The sequence below is a fragment of the Ictidomys tridecemlineatus genome, chromosome 3, assembly GCF_052094955.1.
Source record: "Ictidomys tridecemlineatus isolate mIctTri1 chromosome 3, mIctTri1.hap1, whole genome shotgun sequence".
NCBI lineage: Eukaryota > Metazoa > Chordata > Mammalia > Rodentia > Sciuridae > Ictidomys > Ictidomys tridecemlineatus.
Window position 1 is genome coordinate 2,587,693 of NC_135479.1, and position 25,143 is coordinate 2,612,835.

The 25,143-nt window shown below is 57.7% G+C and overlaps 1 long non-coding RNA gene across 2 annotated transcripts; it reads right to left on the minus strand.

The window, feature by feature from the left end:
* Window positions 1-16,700: 16,700 nt before the first annotated feature.
* On the minus strand, window positions 16,701-25,082 carry LOC144375941 (uncharacterized). Of its 2 annotated transcripts, XR_013435833.1 has the most exons (3): window positions 22,070-25,082; window positions 18,739-21,906; window positions 16,701-18,594 (listed from the first exon to the last, which is right to left on the minus strand). It is a non-coding gene; the product is annotated as an uncharacterized LOC144375941 (long non-coding RNA). The 2 variants fall into 2 exon arrangements; XR_013435832.1 differs by having other exon boundaries at window positions 18,739-24,409.
* Window positions 25,083-25,143: the final 61 nt, after the last annotated feature.

A 25,143-nucleotide genomic window follows, 5' to 3' on the forward strand; every position in this document is an offset into this window, starting at 1 on the left:
GGTCCGGCCTCAAGGACCCATTCGCTGGCTGCCTGGCTAAGCCTCCCCTCGAGCTCTCTTTGGCCCAAGCCCAGGGGACCTCGGCCAAGCAGACCTGAGTCCAAACCCCTCCTGCCCCAGGACTTCTGGACCATCCCTGAGCCCAGCTTCCTCCCTTCTCTGCAGAATGGATTAAAGGCAGGAGGACAGGAAGCCACCTGCCCCAGTCACTGCAGTTGGTAGGCACGTCCATCCCACCAAGAAACCCCATGCCAGGCAGGCCTCTGCAGGAGGACCCGGCAGCCTAGGCCCGGGCGTTCTGAGGCTGACCAGCTCCGGAGTTCAGGTCCTCAGACAAACGCTGTCCATGGTTACCTTCGAACGTCAGATACACACACAGCAGACCGTTTTTTACCATAAGTATATCCCAAATCCGCCTGGGGCAGTGAGTCGTTAATCTGAAATTCAAATTTAAGTGGGGATCCTCTGTTTTTATTTGGCAAATCTGGCAACCTTGACTGAAATATCAAGTCAGGTTGGAGGGTTAGCGGGGTGTGACGGTTTCAGTTTGGGTTTTTAAAATCCACTGGTGGGAGAGGGCAGAAAAAAAATCATTAAGTGAAGAGCAGACTACACTGTCTTCGCTGTTTGTCTTCACAATTTAAGGCCTAGAGAGTGAGCCAGACGGAGGCATCAGAGGAGAAGCCCAGGCACCCAAGAAAGACGGGAAGGGACTGACAGAGGCCGTCTCCCCTTCCTCCCTCCTCCCCCTCCCTTCTCCTCTTTTCCCTTTCATTTTCCAACATTTTTCACAAACGTCTTACTTTTGCATCAATCACGTAAGTGGACTCCCAGGGTGACCAAACGGAAGAGAAGTCCTCATGCATCTCGGGGTCCTCCTGCCCTGGGGCCTCCTGAAATCCTGGGGAAGCCCGCCCACGGAGGGCCGCCTGCTCCCTGACACCCTTCATTCCGGCCTCCAGGACAGAAGGGGGCCCAGGGCGCTGGCCTCAGGGGGCCACACTGTGCTTCCAGACACAGCCCCGTCCCCTCCCGCCCTTGGTTCTGTTTCCGTGATTTTCAGTTTCCTCCCTCGCTGTCAGCTGTCATCGCAGCCGCGTGCCCGCCTCTCCCAGCCATTCTCGCTTCTGTTTTCCTTCCAGTCCCCCCGCGAACCGGCAACAGGCAGGGCCATGGCGGTCAAGGTTGCTGTGAAGTTGGAGTGAGTCGACGCCAATGAGAGCCAAGCGAGCCCGTGCCCGGTGGTGCGCAGGCCTTCCGAAGTCCCTCCAGGCTTGCCAGTCCCCGCTGGGCACTCAGGGCTCTCCTGGCCCCCCAGCTCTCCGCAGCTTGGTGAAGGTTGCAGTTTTCCAGAACCGTTCACCAGATCAGTGGACCTATGAAAAGCCTCCAGGTCCCGGCTCAAAGCCTACACCTCTGAAGGCACAACCTCCACTACAGTGAAGGAGCGTGCCCCCAGGGAGCTGAGGACCCCAGGACTTGAGGGAAGCTCATGTGAGTTGACCACGTTTAAAGGCACACGGTCGGGTTCTGCTGAAGAAGGTGAGCCACTCTGGCCGCTTGCACAGGGCGTGAACTTAGGAGCTCACAAAACCATTGGAAGGACCAGAGAAACAGGTCTACCTTGGCCTCCAAAATGACCCCCAGGACACACCTGGCTGCCCACCAAGAAGCCATTCCTGTGTCACATCAGGAGGGTGGGCACAGGGCACACTGGCTCCAGGATAGCCAGTCAACCTGAAAATCAGCAGGTGGCCACAACCGGCCTCATCTGCTACCTTCACACTGGCCCCAAAGTGGCCAGCCCTCGCCCTCCCTCTCAGCACCATTGGAAGTGGCCACCAGCCCTGGGATGCTGCCCAGAGCACCCAGCGCCAGGCTTGCTGAGAACGGGCTCAGGCCTGGCCCGCACGTCCCAAGAATGCATCTGAAGGGTGAACCCAAGGGCAAGCCACCCAGGGCAGGCCTTCCGCCCTGTCTCTGCAGGTGGCCATGGCTGCGAAGGGAGCACAGGCTCAGGACTTGCAGGCAGGTCCTTTGAAGGCACAAGCAGGAGGGGCCAGGTGGGGACAGCCTGGGCCAGCTCTAGAATCATTTGCTGAATCCAGCACTGTGGTCCTGGCCCCAGGACTGCAAGCTCTAGGCTTTGGTGAGATCATTGGAGTGCTTGGTAAAGCTGCAAAGTGGGGCGCCCAGAACTGTCCCCGACGGTCACCCAGCACAAGCCCCTCTCCCTCCTCCACAACAGGCATCCCATGCTTTTCATCCTTGGCCTGACCAGGTCCAGAGGGATGGAGGGGGCCAGCTCAGAAAGGAGACAGGCCACAGGGGGATGCCACCCCAGGCAAGGAAACGTGCTGGGCCCAATTTTGACCCGTTGGTTAGCCTGTATGCTTTCTGTGGGTTCTTTGAAATGGGCCAGGCGGGAATGTTTACACCCTGGGAAGTGGCAATGGACACAAATTGGGGCTTTTTGTTTACATTCCCCAGAGCCAATGATTAAACACCAGCGGGCCATCAGTTGAGGCGAGGAGGATGGGTGGGGTTTCTGCAAGGCTGTGAGCGTGGTGGGCCTCATTCTGGCTGCCAGAGAAGGCCCCTGGGTGCTCTGACTGAACCCCAAGGCCCTGACCTCAGCTCAGCCAAGCGACTGAGGAACTGTAGGCAGCGGCAGCTACACAGGGCCTGGGGTCAAGGGCTGGCAGACAGAGGTCCTGTGACTGGGAGGCACTGCTGCTGCAGATGGGAGAAGAGGCAGAGGCAAAGTCCTTGCATGAGCTGTGACGTGTGGCCCGAGGCTACTGGCCAGAAGGGGAAGCGGCAGGGCAGAGAAGGCATGTGAGAGACGGCGGCAAGGGCAGGAAGCCCCACCTGGGTCACCTGCTTTTCTCAAGGAGGGAGCCGTTTCATTGGGGAAGGGCTGGGGGGTGCTGCCCTTGGGAGTGATGCCCCCTCCACCAAGTCCACTCGCGATGAGGACACGGGAGGCTTGAAGCCACAGTTCCCCTAATGGCACTGGTGACCTCTGCCAAAGTCACAAAGCTCCCCCTTCCAGCTCACCCAAACCATGGGGTAGGTCAGGGGAGGTGCTTCACGGCTTTACGGTGTATGGGGAAAAAAATGCATGTGATTAAAAGCTAAATCGTAAAACGTGATGTTCTAGAACACCCAAGAGCAGAGGTGGAAAATACAAATCCCAGATCCCACCTCCCAGGCGTGCTGACAGCACCGGCCCCGGCACCTCTGTGTGCTCACGGCACTGCCGAGCTCCCTGCTGGGCTCAGCTCACACCCCTGGGTCAGCAGCCTGGGACTCCAAGTAGGTGGAGAGCCGGGAGGGCAGCTGGGCCACTTCCCACTATCCTGCTCAACACCCAGCCCCCAGGGGCCATGTAAGACCGTGGAGCCTTGGGCCTGAGCATTGGCTTTGGCCAGCTCTCCTGCTGACCAGCCATTCTTCTCCCTCTACAGACCCAGCACGGTCCTGGCCAGGGGTGCAGCTTCTCACCCCGCTCCCCCCCAGGGCTCCAGAACACGGGGCTCCATCCTCTCTGCTTCCTGTCCGTCCTGCCCCTTCCCTGCTGCCCCTCCTGTCACCCCAAGGCCTGCCCCTCCTCTCTCTCCTATTGTGAGCACCTTGGCTGCCCTGCTGCCCCCAGCCCTCCTCCCCTCCCCTTCTGCTCTCCACAGTGCTGCCTCAGTGCCCGTGTCTACCCCGTCCGCCTGCCACTCCCTGCCTGCCGTGGACCTCTCTCCCAGGTCTCCCGCGCTGTCTCCATGGACCCCACTCATGCTCCTCCTGGGTGTCCCTGAACTTCCGTATCCACCTCTGCTGTGGCCGCTGGATCTGACTTCCTGGTCTGCACCAGGCGCTGCCTTGGCTGCCCTTCTTTGGACACTCCCCCAAGGGCACCATTGTCCTTCTGTTCTCTGTCCTCGGCTTTTTGCAAAAACTGGCCCCATCTATAGCTTCAGTGTGTTCCAGATGTCTAACAGCAGCAAGGAACCACAGGAGGTGAGTCCCAAGGACTCCCCTGAGACCCGGGACTTGAGACCTGGACCCCACCCGGGTGAGAGCTGAGCGAAGGCTTCAGTTCAGATGTCTCCGAACCGCCCCGCCACTCGGCTTCCCTGCTTCTTCTGCCCAGGTCACTTCACTTCCACCAGCTCCTGGCCAGTGTCATCCCACTGCGCCTGCAGCCTCTGCTCCCGGTCCAGCGCTGGGCTCTGCCGCCTCCGCCCCACCCTCACCCCGCCAGGTGTGGAGGGCTTCAACCTGTGCTGCTGCAGGTACCTGCTCTCCTCTGCCTGCTCTTGTCCACCCTGCCCTCGGCTGCACAGGAACCTCCTGTAAATGCTGTCAAGAGCCAGCGTTGATTGCGTCACCTGCCAAGTGTGGGGTTACGGCTGGGCGCCTGGCGAGTGAAAATAAATCCTTTGGAATTCCGAACTCCATTATCCCTGAGAATGTGTGTGCACTCAGGGGTTCCACAGACAGAGCTGCATCTCTGCCAGGGCCTGTTGGGGCTTGGAGGTGCCCCAGGAGCAGGGGTTAGGCAGGAGGTTCTCCTCCAGTTCAGGACACGGAGCCTAGGGCAGGAGGCTGTATGAGTGCCCCAGAGTTGCTATAACAAGTTTCCATGGACGAGTGGCTTAACTGGAGCCGTGTGTTCCCCCACCCTCTGGGGCCCGGAAGTGGAAATCCAGGTGTCAGCCGGACCAGGCCCCCTGCAGAGGCGAGTAGTGGCCTCCTTCCTGGCCTCTCTGGCTTCTGGCTCTGGCAGCAGTGTGTGGCACCCCTTGGCGGGCCCAGCATTGTCCCGTCTCTGCCTTGGCCGTCACACGGCTTCTGTGCGTGTCCAAGTTTCCCTCTTCTTACATGGACACCTGTCCCGCTGATCAGGGCCCACCCTTGTCCAGCACAACCTTGTCTTGGTCTGATTACATCAGCAAAGATCCTATCTCCAAACAGGGTTGCAGTCCGGGATTCCAGACGGCCAGAATTTGGGAGTAGGGGCACAATTCAACCTGGCATTTGGGCCACCTAGCAACAAGGCTGCCAGACTTGAAAGAGGTGTGTGGAGGCCGAGAAATGTCCTGGACAGCCAGAGGATGGGACACCTCCGAGGACATGGACTCGCTGAATCAGAACTGGCCGGAGGAGGGAAGAGGAAGGGCACACAGAGGCCTGGAAGATGCCCAGGGCAGTTGGTGGTTGGAGGTGAAGGCAGCACCCTGCATAGCCACAGATGCCATTGTTCCCGCGACTCTGCTTTGGGTCCTGGGGCTTCACATCTCACTGAGCAGCTGATGGTGTTCTGGCCGCCCCAGGCAGGGCCACCAGCCCCATGCAGACCAGTCCTCAAGGACGCAGCCGGTGATTACCCCTCACTGCCACCTCAGTGCCGAGCCCCCACCGCACCTCAGAGGCCGCCCCGGCCTGCTGACCTCAGCGGCTTCCTGCGCCCTGAAGCGCTAGACACAGTCTGGCACTGGGGAGGGAGAGGCCTGGCCCCGCCCGGAAACCGGAGCTCCAGCGCCTGCAGCCAGCCTCAGAGGCCTGCAGCACTGCTGTCTCCCCGTGAGCAGATGACACATTATTGATGTGACCTTCCAGGTCCAGGGACCCAACACGACAGCCCCACAGGGGTCCGTGAAGGTCACTCCCCCACTTTCTCTGATCTCATTTTCCAAGTCCACCTGGGTGGGCCTCCTGGGGAGTCCAGCTGAGGCAGGAGCCCTGTGCTTGGGCAGCAGAAGCCCCTCACCATGCCCGAGGCCACAGTGGGCCGTAAGTGACCCCCTGACCATGGGCTCCTGGTCCCTGCTGCACCAGGCCCCTGAGCTTCGAGGGACGTGACATAAAGCCCCACAGTCCAGGTTCCAGAGAACCTGCTTACCCAGGACTTGGAAGTCTTCACAGCTTGCCCCAGGCCCGTCTTGTCCAGCACAGAGGCCGAGAGGCACCGCTGGCCGTGAGTGCTTGGAGCATGGTGAGTCCTGGGGGAGAGGTGTCATGGCCACGGAATCTGCACTGGATTTCTAAGATCTGGAGCAGCAACGACCAGGAGGAGAGCCTCGTTGATGTTTACCCTGACCACCTGCTGCAAGGTGACACATGCGTCCCCGAGCTGAATAAAACAGAGTGCTCACGTTCCTTTTGCTGGCTTCTCTTTGCTTCTTTAATGGAGTTACCAGAAATTTAAAGATGGCATTAGACGAGACTGGACCCGTCTAGGTGCACCCTGTAGTTCCAGCCACTTGGTGGGGGGGGAGCAGGAGGATCATTCGAGCCCAAGAGTATGAGGCCAGCCTGTGCAGCCCAGAGAGGCCCCGTCTCCAAATAAATACACCAGAGAGGTGGCTCGTAGGGTTCCTGTGGCACAGCACTGCCAACCAGCTCTGAGCCCCACCTGTTGGAGAATTAACGAGGCGTTCCGAGAAGTTCTGAGCACCAAGTCAGGGCTCAGGGGGTGGCCTTCGTCCTGGCCACTCCGCCAAGGCACCTGGCCCTGAGGGGAAGGCAGCCTTGAGGTCAGTGTTGCTGTGTGCAGCACATTTTGTTCATTCTGACAAAAGGAATTGCCACAGGGACCAGGCGCAGTGACACACACCTATAATCCCAGCGGCTCCGAGGTTGAGGCAGGAGGATCATGAGTTCAAAGCCAACCTCAGCAATTGGGAGGCGCTAAGCAACTCAGCGAGACCCTGTCTCTAATAAAATACTAAATAGGACTGGAATGTGGCTCAGTGGTCGAGGGCCCCTGAGTTCAATCCCTGGTACCAACCCTCAAAAAAATTGCCACATGGGTGTCTGGGCACCAGCTAGGGATGTGAGGACCTGCGGGAGAAACGGCAGGCGCGTCCCACCAGCCCAGGCTTTGGCCCAGCGGAGGAGACGAGGCACGGATGCTCAGAGACACGGGGTGGCTGTGTTGTGTCCCCTGGTGTGAAGAGTCCACAGGAGACTTGCAGACGGGAGGCACCTTCCCGGGGCAGGCAGAGCTGGGGCTGGGGTGGCCAGCAGATGGACACAGCATGCCTAGCACACAGCTGTCCTGAGCATGGACTGGACACGGGGTGGCCTTTGCAATCCCTGTTCATTTGCTTAACAACGTGAAGCCTCTGTCCGCTCCGGCCTCAGTTTCTGCATTTATAAATGGCTCCTCTTAGAGGAGCCAGTGTGGGAGCCCAGGCCATGCGGGAAGCCGGGTGCTTCCTAAAGTTCCTCCCTTCACTCCCTTCCCAGAAGGGAAGGGGCGCGTCCTGAGCAGGCCAGAGCCCAGGAGCAGGCTGAGGGGAGTCCCAGGCAGGGAGCTGGCCACAGAGGGAATGCCTGGGCAGTGGGTGTCGGCCGTGTTGCAGGGGGCAGAGAAGCCAGTCCAGGGACCCGCCCAACCCAGGCCCTGGGAGATGAGGGCCAGACCCGGGCAGGGCAGGGAGGGCCCGAGAAAAGCCCCCAAACTCCCCTTTCCAGACCTTTCCCACGTGGTTAGAGGGAACTCGGGTTTTCAGTGGCCTCCCACGGCACATCTGGCTAGTGATCCGCCGTGTCACTTGTCACATCCAGCACGTGCAGGGGCCTTGGGGGATGTGTGGTCGGTTTCAGGTGTCATCTTGGTGGGGCTCAGGGACTCCCAGAGAGCTAGCAAGACATCATCCTGCTGCTGAGAGGTGGGCTTGGCATCTGTGGGGAAGCTCCGTGCCTGCCGAGGGATGAATGGCTGAGAGCCCAAACGGCAGAGAAGGGCAAGTTCTCTCTGCCTGAGCGGGAACGGCAGCGTCTTCTGCCCTCGGGCGCTGGGTGCCCCCTCTCTGGCCTCTGCACTTGGGCTGAGCCACGCTGTGTGCTCCCTGGTCTCCAGCTGTAGACAGCAGATTGCTGGCCTCTTGTCTCCAACACGGAGTGAGCCAGTGTCCTTAACACACCCTTCCACGGTCCTGTCTCTGCACATCTGTGGACACCTGGAAGGAGGACGCAGCGGTCTCTAGGTCACAGCCCGCTCTTGGTGCCCGACCAGCCTGAGACCTCTCCACCCAGGAAATGACCATGATCTGCCCAGGTGAGAAGGCCTGTCCCTGCACCAGGTCTGTGACAGGGGCTCGGGAGACATGTGGCCCTTCCCTTTCTGCTGACAGAAAAGCTGGTAGGACTTCCATGCAGGATCCAGCCCTGGTAGGGGACCCAGCCCCACAGCGTCAGGCTGTGACCGGGGCCAACAGGGACCACCAGGGCCCAATCCTGGCTCCGCCCCAGACGTGGTGCCTAAGACAGCAGAGAGTCACTGTTCAGGAGGCCAGAAGACAAGGCCCCTCAGAGGCTGCAGAGGAGGCCTGCCTTGCTTCTTTCGGCTTCTGGGGGCCCTGGTGCCCCTGGGCTTGGGGCTATGCTACTGGACCTCTGCCGGCCTCCCACCCGGCTCCTCCTGCTGGTGGGAGGGGCGTTTCTGGGTGTCCCTCTTCAGCTCCTATAGCCACATGTCCCTGGACTCAGGGCCTGCCAATCCAGGTTGACCATGGATAGATCCTTACCTCAGTGACATCCAGAAGGATCCTAGTTCCAACAGGACCACATTCTGAGGTTCCAGCTGCAAATATCTGGGAGGAGGCTACCATTCAACCCACCATAGTATGCCCTTTGACCTCCCCCAAACCCTCACCTATCCCAGTACCCCCAAAAGCCTGACCCCATGCCCTGAGCATCGGCATCCCCCACAGAGCCGAGGGTACCAATGACGACCTCACGCAGTGCCCATGTGGTCAGGATGGAAAGGTCGCCCAGCCCCCTCCTGATGGGCCCACACGAGGCAGTCCTCGGCCCTCGCGCCCCGCTGCTCCTCCTTCTCAGCTGTACCTTGCGGAGCAGTGCTGTCTGCTTGATCCATTCCAAGCTGCAGCGTGACTCCAGGCCCCCTGAGGCCTGACCACAGGTGCCAAGGCCCAGCGCCCTGCCAGGGGAAGGGGAAGGCCCCTGGAGATGCCGTCCTGCCGGACCTGAGAGCTTCAGAGCCTGTACCCCCAACCAGGCCGCCCGGGGACGGGCCCAGCTCTGCTGCCCCTTGGCTCTGCAGCTTGACCTCTGCTTCCCGTCTGTGAACTCAGGCTGAGATGACCTGTCAGACGAGGCAAAGGCTCCAGGGTCACCGTCCCAAGGCAGCCCTGTCCCAGGTTCAGCTCCCAGTCCTCCAGCCAGCAAGTCACTCCCCAGGAGCTGGACAGCACCTCGTCCATCTTTGTGGCCCCCTCAGCCCCCTCCCCACTCTCCCCACTGGGGTTGAGGCTGCACAGAGCCCCACCCCCCGCCCAGCCCCTCAGGCCAGGCCCTGCGTGTCCATGGCTGGCACCAGGCTGGACGATAAGATATCCTCACACGGGAGACAAAGACCCCAGAGAGATGGCCACGCAGGATCGAAGGACGTGCACAGGACGGCATCTCTGGAGCCCTGAGCTCATCTCTTGAGCCCTGCTGGGAGGAGTCCAAGAGCCCCGGGGCTCCAGGTTAAGCCCTTGGCACTCTGGAGCCTTCTCCAGGTATCTCAGCGAGGACCTGGAAGGCTCTCAGAGGCTGCTGTGCAGAGGGCTCGTCCCCAGTGCAGTGCAGCTCAGAGGTGGCGTGGAGGGTGGCTGGATAACGAGGGCTCCGACTCCCCAGTGGATGGACCCTCTGATGGTCTGTAATGGAAGGGGCTACTGGGGTGGAAGGAACTCCAGGCCTCCTTGAAGGGAGCAGGTCACTGGGGACATGCCCGGGAGGGGATAGCTCGTCCCTGGTCTCCTCCTTGTGTGCTCTGCTTCCTGGCCACCACAAGGTGAGCAGTTCTGCTCCTCCAAATCTTCTGCCTTACCAACAGCCCACAGCAACAGGGCCTGAAACCTCTGAAACCGTGAGCTACAATAAATCTCTCCTCCTCTACGTTGATTTTCTCAGTTATTTTGTCACAGTGAGGACAGACTGACTAACACAGAAAGACACACAACCACCATTTCCCCAGGGACACATCAGGAAAGCCGCAGAGTCAGACTCAGGCTATGTTGCCCCAACAGGCTCAGATGAGGGTGGCCTTGGCCCCACCCTCCCCAGCTCCTCCATGGCCAACAGACACACACAGTCCACTTCCTGGAGAGGAGTCTGACCGGGGCCTGGCTGCCCTGGGTGCTTCCTTGTCTCAACAGCAAAACAAAAGCAAAATAGTAACCATCGTTCACGTGGGCTGCACACCCAGGGACAGGAGCCCTGCTGAGGGCCTGGCCTGTCACCACGCCCACCCCACTACTCCCATCAGCCTCATTTTCAGAACAGGGAAACTGAGGCCCAGCGAGCCGGCCCAGCTGCTTGAAGGTGCAGAGTGAGTGGGTGGCCCAGCAGGGGGCAGGCTCCTCCCACCCGGCTGCCAGGGGGGCTTCATCCCTGTCTCTGCCACCAAACCCACACTCACAGAGGGGGCGGGGCTACCCATACCTCTGGAAAGCCACCACGAAGGAAAAGGGCCAGAGTCCCGTTGCTCTCTATGTCCAGCAAGTGCTGATCCCCCAGGCTGTCCCCCAAAGCCTGGGAACTGCCCCATGGCCCCAGGGTCGCCTCCACTTCCCTGAGCTGAAATTTCTGGTGGTTTCCTGCGATAGCACTCAGTCCTCAGCCCAGGAACGGCCCAGCCTGCGCTCCCAGCACACACTGCCCCATCCTGCCTGCCTCTGGCCCTCAGCAGGCGTGGCCTGTGCCTGTCTCGGGGTCTCTGCTCCCGGGGACACCCACTCCTTGTCCTGAAGGTGACGGTTCACAGGGCCCTGCCTGCGCACCCAACGCATGGTCAACATCAGGCCAGAAAATGGGTGATTCTTTTTCAAAAGGAAGAGGAGGGTCAGGCTGGGGTTCAGAGGCCAGGGGGGTGGACATGGTCAGCTCTAACACACCAAGATCTCCTCGGGGCAGGGAAGACTCGGAGAGAACAGCAACCATGGCAGCCCCAAGGATCACAGGGCATTGTCCCTGGGGCCACCGGCCTTCCACGGTGCCTGGAGGTCTGGCCCCCTGGGACCTTATGCACATGAAGGAGCATGTCCCTAGAAGAGGAATGGAGGGCACCGTCCTGAGATGCTCAGTTCCCCGTCCAGGACCGGCTGCCCATTTTGTCACGGCCTGACCTAACAGGCAGTGGCTCAGCCACACCCGAGACACCTGGCTCTTGCCACCTGCATCCTGGGGGGCCCTCCCGTCTCCTCGCCTTCTTGGATGCTGGCTACCTGTGAAGCTGAATTGGCCTTCCCAGCCCCATTTTATTAGATAGTCTCCACTCAGTTATGATAATCGAGACGACTCCTCTGCACTGATCACTGAGTGAGGCCCTAGTAAACGTTTAGTCTTGGCCTCGATTCTGGGGGGTGGGGCATGTGTTCCTATAGGCTTATTTATTATAAATACAATGGATTTGGGCCTGGGGGTGTAGCTCCTCAGTAGAGAGCTTGCCTAGCATACTCCAGGCTGTGAGTTCAATCTCCGGCACCTCCCAAATTAAATAAATAATATAGAAAAGACTTGAGGGCTGTCCTCCTGAGGGACACATAACAAGAAGGTACGCCACCCTCCACCCAGAATGCCACGCACCCCGTGAACAGGATGCTTCTGACACCCTTTGCCATGCTCTTGGGTCAGAATCCGGTCTCCTCTAGCAAGTGATCAATAAGCAGAATTCCAATGTGAATGTTCATTGATATTTTCTTTCAAGATAAGCAGCAAAATGAGACGAAACAATAAAGACCCATGTCAGATGTCACTTGTTTGCAACGCTGTGAGTGATCCTTCAACAAATCAGACAGAGGCTTCCGTCACCGAGGGTCCTGCGCTCACCCACCGCTCTGGGCCCCTCACCAGGAGCCTGCTGTGGGGATGACGCCTTCCAGGCTCCTCCTGGTCCTTGTCTCTTCGATCACTTCCTCAAGTCTAGGAAACCGACAGGAGGATCCGTCAAGCCCTGATTTGTAGTGTTCACAGATTTCTGTGGTGTCGGAATCCCACTGTGGCTGGTTTCAAGCCACCAACACGGGGCCACCAGGGGCAGAAGGAGGACAGCAGGCCCGCAGCCCCATTCTGAAGATATTCTCCGACTTGAAGTATCTATTTAGACTTTAGGGCCACTCTGTTTTTCACATTCAGTGTGGTGCTCAATCAATTACGTGAGATGATCAATTCTTGACCATCGCTTTGTGTTGGAGGATTTCGCCCAACTGTGGGCTAATGCGGGTGTTCTCGCTGTGAGGTGTGCTGGGCTCAGCCAGCATGTCTAAAGGCGGGGGCTACGGGATCCACCTCCAACCTAGGATGGATTTGTCAGGAGGGAACGCTGTCGAAAGAGGTGCTGGGGGGTGGCATCTGTATCATCGTCTGCCACGGAGATGCAAGAGCACTGAACAACCTCAGGAGCAAGGTCGTAAGAAAATGTAAAATACAGGGAGGAGCAGAATGGCGGCACACACCTGCAATCCCAGCCTCTGGGGAGGCTGAGGCAGGAGGGGTTGTGAGCCCAAGTCCAGCTGGAACAACTTAGCAAGGCCTTGTTCCAAAAGAAAAAGTAGAAAGAACTGGGGCTGCAGCTCAGTGGTGGAGCACCTCTGAGAGAGAGAGAGAGAGAGAGAGAGAGAGAGAGAGAGAGAGAGAGAGGGAGAGAGAGAGGGAGGAGGAGGAGGAGGAAGATTTGAGCACTTATTACTTTGTTCTTTTTCCCTTTTTTATTTTTGTTTTGTTTTGTTTTAATTAGACCTTTGTTCTTAATAGAACTTACTTCCTGGGAACTTTAAATTGCCTGAAGTCTACTCATGGCTGGGTTTAACAACTGGTTCACAGGATTTCTGGAAGTGCAGCCATTGGCTGTCAAAAATAGCCAGGAGCCCTCCAGCCCAGTGCTGGCCACAGTTCTTCACCAGACCCCATTGTCCCAGGTCTGTTTGACCAATGCTCCCAGGACACCACTGTGACAGACACTGCTCAAGAGGCTGGGGCACTGGGGAGAGGGAACTGAGGCTGCCCTTGCAGTGCAGAGAGGGACAAGGAGCACCTCGTCACCCAGGGGACGCGTCCTCTAGAAGGGGAGGTCCTGAGGGAGGAGGGACGGGGAGATGGAAGGAGGAGGGGACAGGGCAGGCCACGGGAACAGGGTGATCAGGCTGAGCTCGTGGAAGAGATGACGGTGGAGTAGAGTGTGAGTGAGAGAGAACGGTGCAGACACCTGAGGCAGAGGCCGAGGCCGCAGCCTACCTGGCCCGTTGAGGATCAGCAAGTGGTACTCAGGCACGAGCAGGGTACTCAGGGAGGAGGGGGGCAAGAAAGGGAGCCAGAGGGTGGCGGGGACGGGCCACATAGGACCCTTGGAGGCCTCTGTAGGGTACTGAGGGAAAAAGCGTGTTTCCTTTTGCAGATGAGCAGACTGCGACCTGAAGTCACCCAGACTGCAGGTGGGAGGGCTGAGGAAGCCTGGGTGGGTCTGGCCCCAACCACTGCACACTCCTGCCCCATCAAAGCAGAAGGTCTGCCAGCGAGTGTCCACCTGCCCCCAGCTGCTCCCTGCTCCCATGTCTGAGGGCCAGTTAGGCTACAATCCCTTGACTGAGGGGCTCATGCACCAGGGAGATCCCGAGACGGAGCTGTCAGGAGGGAGCAGAGGTCAGGCGGGACCTGGGGTCCTGGTGGTCAGGCACGCCTACTGCAGGCAGCTCCACGCTGTGCTCTGGGGCTGAGCTGACGCTGGCTGGGGCGGTGGAACCCCAAGGTGAGGTGGAGGAGGCTCCCCGTCTGTCCCAGGTCTCAGCAGGCTCCCGGGCAGACACGGCCATGCTCCAGAACCCTGCCTTGCCCCACGCCCTCGAAGCCCTGCTCTGCCTTGGAGCCTGGCCCCCTCAGCCAGCCCAGACACCTGCTGTCAGGCACCCTTCCTGTTTTCCCAACCAGAATGATGGGAGTTGGTGGGACATGCCCTCCTCCAGGGACTCCGCAGGACTGGGCTGGTCTGCTGGGGGTGGGAGGACCAGAGGCCGAGAGACCGGAGGGAATCAGAGCCTAGAAGAGGAGTCGGGTCTCATCCAGGGAGAGCCAGCAGAGAGGAGGCACCACGTGCCCCCAAGGGTTCGTTTCGTGGGTGGGGGCCACACGGGCCACAGGCCCCCCTCAGAATGGCCCCACGATGTTTTCATGCTCTGCCATCTGGAAATGGTTCATTTTTAAATTTGCTCTGATTAGTTTTGCAGGACGGTAGAATGTACTTTGGCATATTGTTCATTTTGGAATATGACTTCACATTCTTCTGGTTGTACATGATGTAGGATTACACTGGTCATGTAATCATGTAGGCATGCAGATAGGATAGTAATTCTGATTCATTCTACTGTCTTTCCTATTCCCATTCCCCATCCCCTTCCCTCCATTCCCCTTTTTCTAATCCAAAGTACTTCTTTTCTTCCGTAACCACCCCACTCCCTTATTATGAGGTTACCTTCCAAATATCAGAGAAAACAATGGGGGGAGGCTGGCTCATTTCGCTTAGTATGATATTCTCCAGTTCCATCCATTTACCATAAAATGCCATAATTTCATTCTTTTTATGGCCGAGTAATATTCCATTGTGTTTACATACCACTATGGAAAGCAGTATTGAGATTCCTCAGGAAACTTGGAATGGATACCTTTTGTGTCTCCACGCTCCCAGTCCCTGCAGCCTCACAATAAAGCTCTTGTTCACAGGGGCTGGGGTTGCAGGAGGTAGATACTCAACTTTAACCCTGGCCTTCTCCAGGGGGTGGGCAGGATCTGGGTTTAGGGGAAATCGATGGTGCACATTGCTACAAATAGGGCTTCTAAGAAGTGACAGGAAAGACAAGGGTGCCTTCACACACCGGCCTTGCCTTCCCCAAGACCAGAGCCACCGCAGAGCTGGGACGTGGGATGTGGGACACTCACAGGTGTCGCAGCAGAGCCCAGTATTCTTCGTGATCCCTCTTTATCCACTGGTCTGTTGAAAGGCACCTGCGTTGGTTCTGTCGTTTTGCTATCATGAATTGAGCTGTTATGAACACTGCTGTGGCTGCGTCCCTGTAGCGTGCTGATTTTAAGTTTTTCGGGTATAAATCAAGGAGTGGGATAACTGGGTCAAGTGGTGGGTGCATTCCAAGTTTCCTGAGGAATCTCAATACTGCTTTCCAGAGTGGTTGCACCCATTTGCATTCCCACCAGCAACATATGAGTGTACCTTCCCCCACACGCTCACCAACATTTATTGTTGCTTGTATTCTTGAAGATTGCCATTCTAACTGGAGTGATGCGAAATCTCAGTGTGGTTTTTGTTTGTTTGTTTGTTTGTTTGGTAGTTGTAGGTGGACAGAAAGCCTTTATTTGCTTATTTTATGTGGTACTGAGGATGGAACCCAGTGCCTCACACGTGCTAGGCGAGGCTCTGCCACGGAGCCCCAGCCCCAGCCCCAGCCCCCTCTGTGTGGTTTTGATATGCATTTCTCTAATTGCTAGTGATTTTGAACCTTTTTTCATATTTTTGTTGACATATTGTATTTCCTCTTCTGTGAAGTTTCTGTTCAGTACTTTTGCCCATTTATTGATTGGGCTATTTGTATTTGTGTGTGTGTGTGTGTGTTAAGTTTTTTAAGTTCTTTATATATTCTTTATATATATGCTCTGTCTGCAGTGTGTGTGGGGAAGATTTTCTCCCATTCTGTGGGCTCTCTCTTCACATTCTTGATTGTTTCCTTTGCTGTGAACAAGGTTTTTAGTTTGACTCCATCCCATTGACTGATTCTTGATTTTGTCTTGCACTTTAGGAGTCCTGTTAAGGAACTCAGCTTCCACTTACACATTGCTGGTAGGACTGCAAATCGGTGCAACTACTCTGGAAAGCAGGATGGAGATTCCTCAGAAAATTGGGAATGGAACCACCATTTGACCCAGCTATCCCACTCCTCGGTCTATACCCAAAGGACTTAAAAATCAGCATTCAATAATGACACAGCCACATCAATGTTTATCGCAGCTCAACTCACAATACCTAAACTGTGGTAGCAACCTAGATGCCCTTCAATAGATTAATGGATAAAGAAATTGTGGTATATGTACACAATGTAATATTACTCAGCATTAAAAAAGAATAAAATCATGGCATCTGCAGGTAAGTGGATGAAGCTGGGGAATATCAGGATAAGCAAAAAAGCCAATTCCAAAAAAACCAAAGGCCAAATGTTTTTCTGATTAGTGGATACTGATCCATAATGGGGGGGGGGTAGGCACATGGGAAAAATAGAGGAACTTTGGATTGGGCCAAGGGGAGGCTGGAGAGGGAAGGCAGCATGGGGCAGGAAAGATGGTAGAATGAGATGAACATCATTACCCTAGATACATGTAGGATTGGATTGCACAAATGGTGTGACTACTTCGTGTGCAACTAGAGAATCGGAAGGTTGTGCTCCAATTGTGTGCAATTAGTTAGAAATGCATTCTGCTGTCATGTATAACTAAGTAGAATAAATAAAATTAATTAATTAAATAAATTTTAAAAATGAAAGTCAGTTCCTAAGCCGACATGATGTAGATTTGGACCTACTTTTTCTTCTCTCTAGGCACAGGGTCTCTTTTTTAATGCCTAGGTCCTTGATCCACTTTGAGTTTTCAATTTCATTTTGCTCCATATGGGTTTGAAGTGGTTCATGATCTTTTAGTAAGGGGCTCTTCATTTTCATTTTGCCAGACAAAGTGGACACGCTGCCCTGGACTTGCCTGGCACTGGGGAGGTTTGGGAAGATCCAGCCAGAAGGTCCCTCTGGGGCAGAGTCCTGCCACCTGGGGTGGGAATGGGGGAGGAAAGGCACCTCAGTGTCCAGCTCTGGCATCCTCGGGAGCAGGGGGCTCTGGTGGGCTCCCCCTCCCAGCAGTCTGGCGCTTGTTTCCCAATACTCTGACCCAGCTAGGACCCTGCTGTCCTCCTGGCTGCTTGAGACAATTATGGCCGGTGGAACTGGCCTGTTCAATACTCTATTGACAGGTTTGCCTGGCAACCTGCAGCCCGCTCCTCCTCAGTGCGGCAACCTCCAACATGGCGTTGGGCGTAGAGGCACATCTCCAATCCCTCCCAGCCAGTGTGCTACCCAGAAAGGAGAAAGGGGGCAAGCAGGAGCAGAGGTGGGGGACCCTCCCTGCCTGGCCCACAGCCCCACTTCCGCTCCCTTTTGTGTCTCCACCCTCCCAGTCCCTGCAGCCTCACAATAAAGCTCTTGTTCACAGGGGCTGGGGTTGCAGGAGGTAGACTCTCGACTTTACCCCTGGCCTTCTCCACGGGGTGGGCCTCTGCAGGGTTGCAGGATCTGTGTTTAGGGCAAATTGCTGGTGCGCACTGCGACAAATCGGGCTTCTAATGAGTGACAGGAAAGACAGGGCACTCACGAAGACTGCTCAGAAGCAGCGTGCAGGGCTCGGTGGGCTGTGCCTTGCTTTCTGCAAGACCAGAGCCACCCCAGAGCTGGGACGTGTGCTGTGAGACACACACAGGCGCCGCAGCAGAGACCAGCGTTTCTTCTTATCCCTCCAGTGTGCAAGTCAGAGCAGCTGTGGCTTCCTGTGGGTCAGCTTGAGGAGCAAGTGGAAAACTACCAGGGCTGGTTCCTCCAGGTCAACCCCTGCAGCATCACATCTGTGCCCTCTGTCTGTCTGTCTACTGTCTGTCCAGGCCTATTTGGGGGAAAAAGGTAGAAGTCAGGCTTGGTGCAAACAGGAATGTATCTTTGCCATCAGGAAAGCCAGAAGGAGATGGAAGAGTCTCGGCAGCAGAGCGTGGGAGAGGGATCCTCAGACATCTCAGTGTACATCACAGCTGTAGGTGTTTTCTGGAATTCCAAGAAAGGCTTCTCTCCCACGTGGCCTCCTGTAGCAAGTCTTCTCGGGCTCTATAGGATATTTCTTGGCTTCTATGGTACTCGCTCTTGGGCTCCAGGCAGAAAAAAAAAATAAAATCCAGTAATCACAGATAGGTACAGAAAGCAAAGATCCTTTCTTCTGTATGACTCGTCTCCCTTGAATTTCTGCCATTTCTCTTAAATCAAAGAAAACATCAGTATCCTGCAAGGGGGCGGGGTGGGGAACACGGGTCCGTCTCTGAACCTTCCAATCTGAATGAGTCAAAGAATACAAAATCGCCTCATTACAACCATTACTGTCAAATCACAGGGCAATCAACTCGATGACACAGGCCAGACAGACATCCGGGAGAGAGCCACAGGGCCAGAGCTGGTTCAGAGCCCCCCAGAATTGAACTCCTTTAAGAAAAGAAGAAAAAGAGGCAGGCCCTGCTCTTCCTGAGCTCTGGGCTGCCTTTTGTTTCCATAGCATCCAGCAGAAGGAAGCATCCTGACGCAGGGGAAGAGGCCTGAGGATGTCTGGGTACCAGGCCACAGATGCAAAAGGACACTTTGGGCCAGCAGCTGAGGCAGCAGAAGCCCTCACAGGGAAAGCTGGTGATCTCCGTCCACCAAGGCTCCCCCAGAAATGCCATTTGGAGACTTCCCTGATTCTGGCTTTCAGGAGCCCTGGACACATCAACCTCCATCCCCTTTCCTTCATTAAAAAAAGAAAAAAAGTATTAAAAAATACCTTTTACAACTGCATCAGTATAAAGACGAACACATTCATCTTGTAGATTAAAACATTCTCTTTGACAGAATTTTTTTTTTAATTTCAAGAGACATGATATCTACACACCGTGGAAGATAACAGTCTTTACAGGAAGTTCTGACAGGTGCTCAACATGGGGTGCTCTTGAGGACCCCAGGAGCAGTGAAGCCAGGCGTGGAAGGACAGCCCTGTGTGTTTCCACTTAGTGAGATTCCAGAATGTTCAAACTCCGAGAGAGAAAGCGGACCAGCACTGCAGGGGCCAGAGGAGGAGGCTGTGGAGTTAGTGTTTAACGGGGAAGGAGCTTCAATTTGGGAAAATGAAAGGTTCCAGAGGTAGGTGCGGCTGATCACAGTGTGAACGTGTTTAATGCCACTGAACTGTGAGCACGTGAAGAAGGGTTAAAATGGGGGGATTTAAAATGGTAAAATGTAGGTTCTATGTATTTTGCAACATTTTTTAAATAGATAACTTATTTACAAAAATTTTAAAAAAAATAAAAGAAAAGAAATTAGAACAATTTCCCGGGTTCCTACCAGTGCCCTGGGACTTGCACTGAGCCTCTGAGGCCCGGTGGAGAAGTGGCCCTGGCCAGTCAGGAGAGTGTCCCCGTGGGCTGTTGGGCACCCTCACACTCAGCCATATGCACAGGTCTGTCAGAGCCCATACAAATAAGACACACCCAACCCCGCATAAAACTTCATCCAGGGATTATAAATCATCTCGAGACTTATTCTGACTGGCTCCTGCACTTCTCAGAGTCACTATCTCCACCAGAGTGCAGGTCTTGGGGTCCCCTTCCTCCTAACCAGGGTCTGCAGCCCTGACGGGCGACCACGCGCCTCTTTTCAGGGCATTTTATCAGTCAGCAAACCCTATTTTAGGGTATGCAGGTTCTGGCCAGGCTTGGTTCTAGGCTCTGCCCCAGCACACTTCTTCCTACACAAAGGCTGGCTGGGTCTCTGGAGTTGTTTCCTCCTGCAGCAGAACCAGGGACTAGGTGACGCTGTAGACAGGAGGCTTCCTTTCAACACCTCGAATAAAAAGAGATGTGAACTCCCTTCTGGCCCACTGCCCCCCTGGGAGGAAGGGCGCTGAGCAAGGGGCCCAGTTAGGGAAACAATGGCCCTCGATACCGAGGTGTGTTTAGTCCTAGGTGTGCAAGGGCTCTTTAGGTCCAAAGTCCCTCAGATTGGCTGTAAAGGCAGCCGCCAGGCTAGGAGTGAGGGGCGGGGCAGGGTGCTGGAGGCAGGGCGCGCAGGGCTTCTCCGCCCAACCCCCGCCCCACAGACACCCCGACTCTGCCCCGCGGACCGACCTCCTGGCCACTGCGGGAGAGGTGCTGAGGGACGGCCCTGGCAGGAGGCCCCGAGCCACCAGCCAGCCCGTGGGGAGCCCGCCCCCTAGGGGAGGGCGTCGCGAGTGCAGGCTCTTCGGAGCCGCTCCCGGGGCCCCGCCTGGGCACCCGGAGCTGGCAGGTGAGGAGCCCAGGGGAGTTCTTAGAAATCATCCAAAGAAATGTCCTACGGGAGGAAGTTGGGGAGGGGGACTTCTTAGGCAAATCTGGGGTATCCTTCCGGAGATGGGGTCAAAGGGATACCCACACATTTCAGGTTTCAGGAGGGCTGGGCCCAGGGAGTGGGTGACCACGTAGGACTGGGTGACCACGTCCTACGACCTCGTCATCACGGGTGGGGGTGGGGCCGGGTCCGGGGCCTGGACAAAGAGGGACGAAGTTGTACTGCGGTCAGACCGAGCTCCGGAAGTGTCCAACAGGGCCCGGCCCCACGCAGACAAAATGGAATTTTAGGGGGTGCTGCAGGCGTTACCACCCGTCCCCAGTACAGGCCGAGCTGAGGTCCGGCTGGGCCCTAGCGGCCGTCATCCCATGGCCATAGGTTCCCTGAGCACCCTCTTCGTTTGGGCCCCAGGGCTGCAGGGATACCCCCCCCCAGGTGTCCAACGGGGCTCGCTACGCCCCCACCCCTGGGGATCGATCGGCGGGCGGCGGCGCGCGGTCGCGGCTCTGAGCCTCCGCCCCCTCCCCCACTCGAGCTACGCAGGACGCGGCCTCGGAGCAGAGTCCTCGCGGTTCCGGGCCGCGGCCAGACCGGGCTCCCGGCCAGCCGAGGAGGCGGAGACGCACCGGGCTCTTCCGATCGGGCCCGCCCCTCTGCCCCGGGTGGGGAGAGAGAAGGAGCCTTAGCCCAGCCTCCCTGCCTGCGGCGCCCGGCGCCCCCTCTTCCCGCGCCCCCCATGTCAAACACCCCCTCGGGCGCGCGCTTAACCCCCGGCGAGCCGCGAGGCCCGGGCGAAGGAGGCGGGGGAGGCGGCGTGGCCGTGGCGCTTCGGCTGACGACCACTTCGGGGTCCGCCGAGCGATTTTCATCTCATTCCCGGGCTTGCTGCAGCAGCGAGCTCTTGTTTGGAAAAAGGAAGAAAGAAATCTGCCCTGTGTGTGGGCCCCGCTGGGTTCGGGCGCGCGACGGGGGCACCCGAGAGCAAAACGCAGGGTCGGGCGTGGAGGGGCGCGCCTCAGGGGCAGACGAGACCCGCCGCGAGGCCTGGGGCAAACGAAACCCAAATAAAAACCACACGCTGCTCCCAGGCCGTTGTGAGCGCGCGGCGACCACGGCGGCGGTGGGCAGTGGCATCGGTTCCAAAGATCACATTTGAAATATGGTCTCGAGGGCGCAGATCTCCAGGCCGGCAGAGCCTCGCGACTGAGCGCCAGGCGGGGGGTCCGGGGGCTTCTCCCAGCCGACCTGGGGCGGCTGCCTGACGCTGGAAGAGGACGGGCCAGCCGACGTAGCAGTCGGCAGCAGCGAGTCCCGCTTCGGCGCCTGCGACCCCAGCGTGCCGCAATGCGGAGGCACGGCCGTGCAGGCGCCCATGTGGCCCTGCAGGCGCCCATGTGGCCCCGAGGGGTGCCGGGCCCTGCCAGAGGGCCACAGCTTAAGGTCCTCAGGGCCCGTGTCCCCGCCTGCGCATCCTACGAGGCTGGTCCGCCTGGGTCCTGGGCTCCAGCCCCACGCAGCCCTTGGGGTGAGACCTGGGGGCGTCGGGTTCTTGGTAGCACAAATGAATAGCGACTCTTCGTGGGCGGTGTGACAAAGACCAGAAACACGGGAGGGGGGACTCAGTGGTTGAAGGGGCGCTCTTATAAATAAAGCCGCCCTTCCTGGAGGGTGGAGGGGCGGAGTGTAGGGCTCCCGCACAGTCTTTGCCACCCCAGCACAGTCAGGTCAGCCGCCACTAAAATAAATAAATAAATAAATAAAGACAGTATTAGAAAAGCTAGCGCTTAGTCAAGGACAATTCCCCTACCCAGGGACGGGGAGAGAAATGAGCTCTGCCAAAGCCGGGGTAGATTTGTAGTCATTACTACTGAATTCCCCCTAGGCGATCTGAAATCCACCTGGGGGCAGCTGGTCCGGGAATCCACAGGCCGCCCCTTCCGAGCAGAGCCCAGACCTGGCTTCGTGGGCGGCGGTGAGAGTGTCCTTTGCCTAGCGCACTCCTTTCATGAGGGGCTTCTTTTAAGAAGTCGTTTGTTTCTGAGTTGGCAGGGTCATGCCTCTTCTGAGATAGGATCCTCAGTCACCATCCTTCAGTCTTCTGTCATTAAAAAGTTCCCGACTTACCCAGGGTCGCTCCCCAGCCTCTCTCCTCCAGGCGCGAGCCTACGACTGGCAAAGGGGCTTAACTTCTCTCTTGGGGCCCCTGAAGGCCCCTGGGGGCCCCAGAACGAGGTGGAATTCGGAGAGCTTTTGCCCTAAGCAGAGCCCAGGGCTCGACCTCTCCCTGTCTGGGAGGAGACATAGTCAAATGCACCGACCTGCGAATCTTATCAGGGTTCCACGAGGGGCTCTGGGCACCCCAGATCGTGGGCAGGGGCCCCGTAGAAGGTTCTGGAAATCCCGGGTTTGGGGCCGCCTCTCCTGCGGCTCCTTCCGAGGGGCTGAGACAGGGGGTTGGGCTGGTAGGAGCGGCTCCATGGGAGCCTTTCCAGGAAAGTTTTAGGGGCACCCACTGTCGCCTCCCAGGCTCTGTCCCCCCTCCTCCCTGCAGCCCACCGGCGCTTCCGCGGATCCTATCTCTTCGCACCGGCAGGAAGGGGGTCTAGGGCCGGCTGTCGGGATTAGAATAGGGATAAGGGGTTTGGAGTCAGCCTTTCTCCATATCTGCCCACGCTCCACCAGGACAAATAATCGCGGGAGGGAAGCGAGTTACGGCATTCAGTGGGTATTTCTGTTTCTGCCACTTTCCACAGGAAGGCCCAAAGCGAGGCTGGGGGTGGCCGGCGGCACTCGGGCTTCTAAGGTGCCTCCGGGCGGCCCCTCCCGCAGTCTTGGGAGGGGGGAGGACTGGAGGCTCCTGGAGCCGCCACACAGGAAGTTTCAAACGCTGTGCCGAAGGGAGGGATCCCTCCTTCCTCCCCAGCTCCGCCGCAGGCCCAGCCCGGTTCCTGCGCAAACTCGCGGTCCCGACACCGGTCCAGCCAAACAGCCCTCGAGGTCTTAACCATGGGCCCCTCAGGGGCCTGGGCCCATCGAGCCAAACCACCACCTAAGCAGTCCGACGCCCCTGGCGGCTGGGAGGCTGCAGCGGCAGCTCGCCCTCCCCTCAGAGCCCCCAACCTGCACGCCTTGGAAACACCCAGAGCAAACACGTTTCCAGGGGATTTTCGAGTTAGGGGGCGGATAGAATGTCGGGAAGCTCAGCCTCTTCCCGGACAAGGGGACCGGCCAGGACAAGTTCCCTGTAGACCTTGAGACCAAAAGGCGGCTGGACTGCCTGTATGGCTCCAGATGGATAGGTGACTGTCCCAGTGACAGCGCTTCACACTCTGGCCTCGAGGAGGACTCTCCTTTCAGTGCCAAGCTGTCCCAAGCAACAGTTTCTCCCCTTGGGCAAGTGTCAGGAAAAAGGCAAACATCGGGATAAACCCTTTTCTAGTGCCCCTGCCTCCCAGAGTGTGTAAGCCCAGAGAGCAGGGGGGAGAGCAGGGGGGAAAGCAGGCGGTGTTGTCCCACTTTGCACCCCCACCTTACACACTTCTTGAGGAATCAGTCACAGCACACCCAGCCCATCTCTTCTGCAGTCAGAAGACGACCTCCCACCTCTAACACTCCTCCCAGGAGGAGCCAAGCTGGGCTTGGTCAGCGCCGGTGGCTGTGAGCTGTGAGGTGGAGGTGAAAGGGTGGAATCAAAATGTGTGTTTAACACCAGACCCCCTGCAGGTTCCTCGTGGATTTCTGGAAGAACACGAGCCACGAGCCGCGGCAGGCTTTGGGTTCCCTTCTGCACTTCGTTCTTCCCTGGCGCAGTCCCCACCTAGCATTCTGGGACGTGTGTCAAGGCTGGAGTGGAGACCCCGATGGCTCTTCGGCTGCCTCCGCCCCCCACCCCGCTGCTCGCTCCACTCTCGGGCAACTTTTGCTCTTTTTCTTTCTCGGGGACACTCAGCCAAGGGATTGCGCAAACTTCCTGCTCACTGTCCTTCAGAAGCCCTGGGGGGGGGTGCGGGAACGACCCGGACACACCCCAGGCCAGGAGCACTCCTGACCCTCCAACTAGGGACGCCCTCTTCTGCCAGGTCCACATCCCGACCCCACGGAGCTCGCGGACCCGCCGGCGGCGCCCTCCGGAGGGCGCAGCAGCTCCCCCAACTGGCCGCTGGAACTGCACGCTGGAACGCACTGTCTCGCCAGCCGGCGGAGGTGCTAAACTTCACACTCTGCGACTCCCCAGCGGTGTCCGCAAGGCCTCGACTTGGCTGCCTGTCCGGGACCTGCGGACGCGAATTCTTGAGGAATGAGTGACTCCCAATCATTCCATTCACCTTCCCTTCGCGCTAAGCGCTCTTCCCCCAAGCAGTGCCAACCTCTACTCTACCCCCTCCTGCTTCCCAGGACCCCAAGGCAGGCCTCCCAGGTCTCCCCGAAGTTCCCTCCGTTCCCCAGGTAGACTCGGACATGCCCTGAACCCTCTGTCTGTCCTCTCCGCCTCTCGTCCTTCTTGGCGCTGGGGGCTGCTACAATCAGGACATCCTGACCCCGCCTTGCCAATAAGCGGATCAAGAAAAAATGGGAGCCACTCAGGAACGGGGTGGGATCAGACTCAGAGTCCCTTTCTGGTGAGGTTCTTGACCGCCAGGGCTCCAGGGTCAGCTATTCCTCTGTCCTCTTCAACGTCTCTTTGCACTCAATCCTCAGTCTTCTCCCCGCCCTTTCTCGGCTTCCTAAATGCCTTCGGCCTCGATGGGCGGGGCTACGGGGCGAAGAGGGTGGGAATTCGAGTTGCCCCCGCCCCGATTCCGCCCCCTGCCGGCCGTTCCCTGTGCCTCTGGAGCCGCCCATGACGCAATTCAGAGCAACCGTAAACTGCGGTGGATGCTTCCGTGGCCCCCAGCAGGGGTCCCCGAGACGAACACACTGAGAATGAGCAGCTGGGGTGCAGAAGGCCCAGGGCCGAGATTCTGGCTAGGAT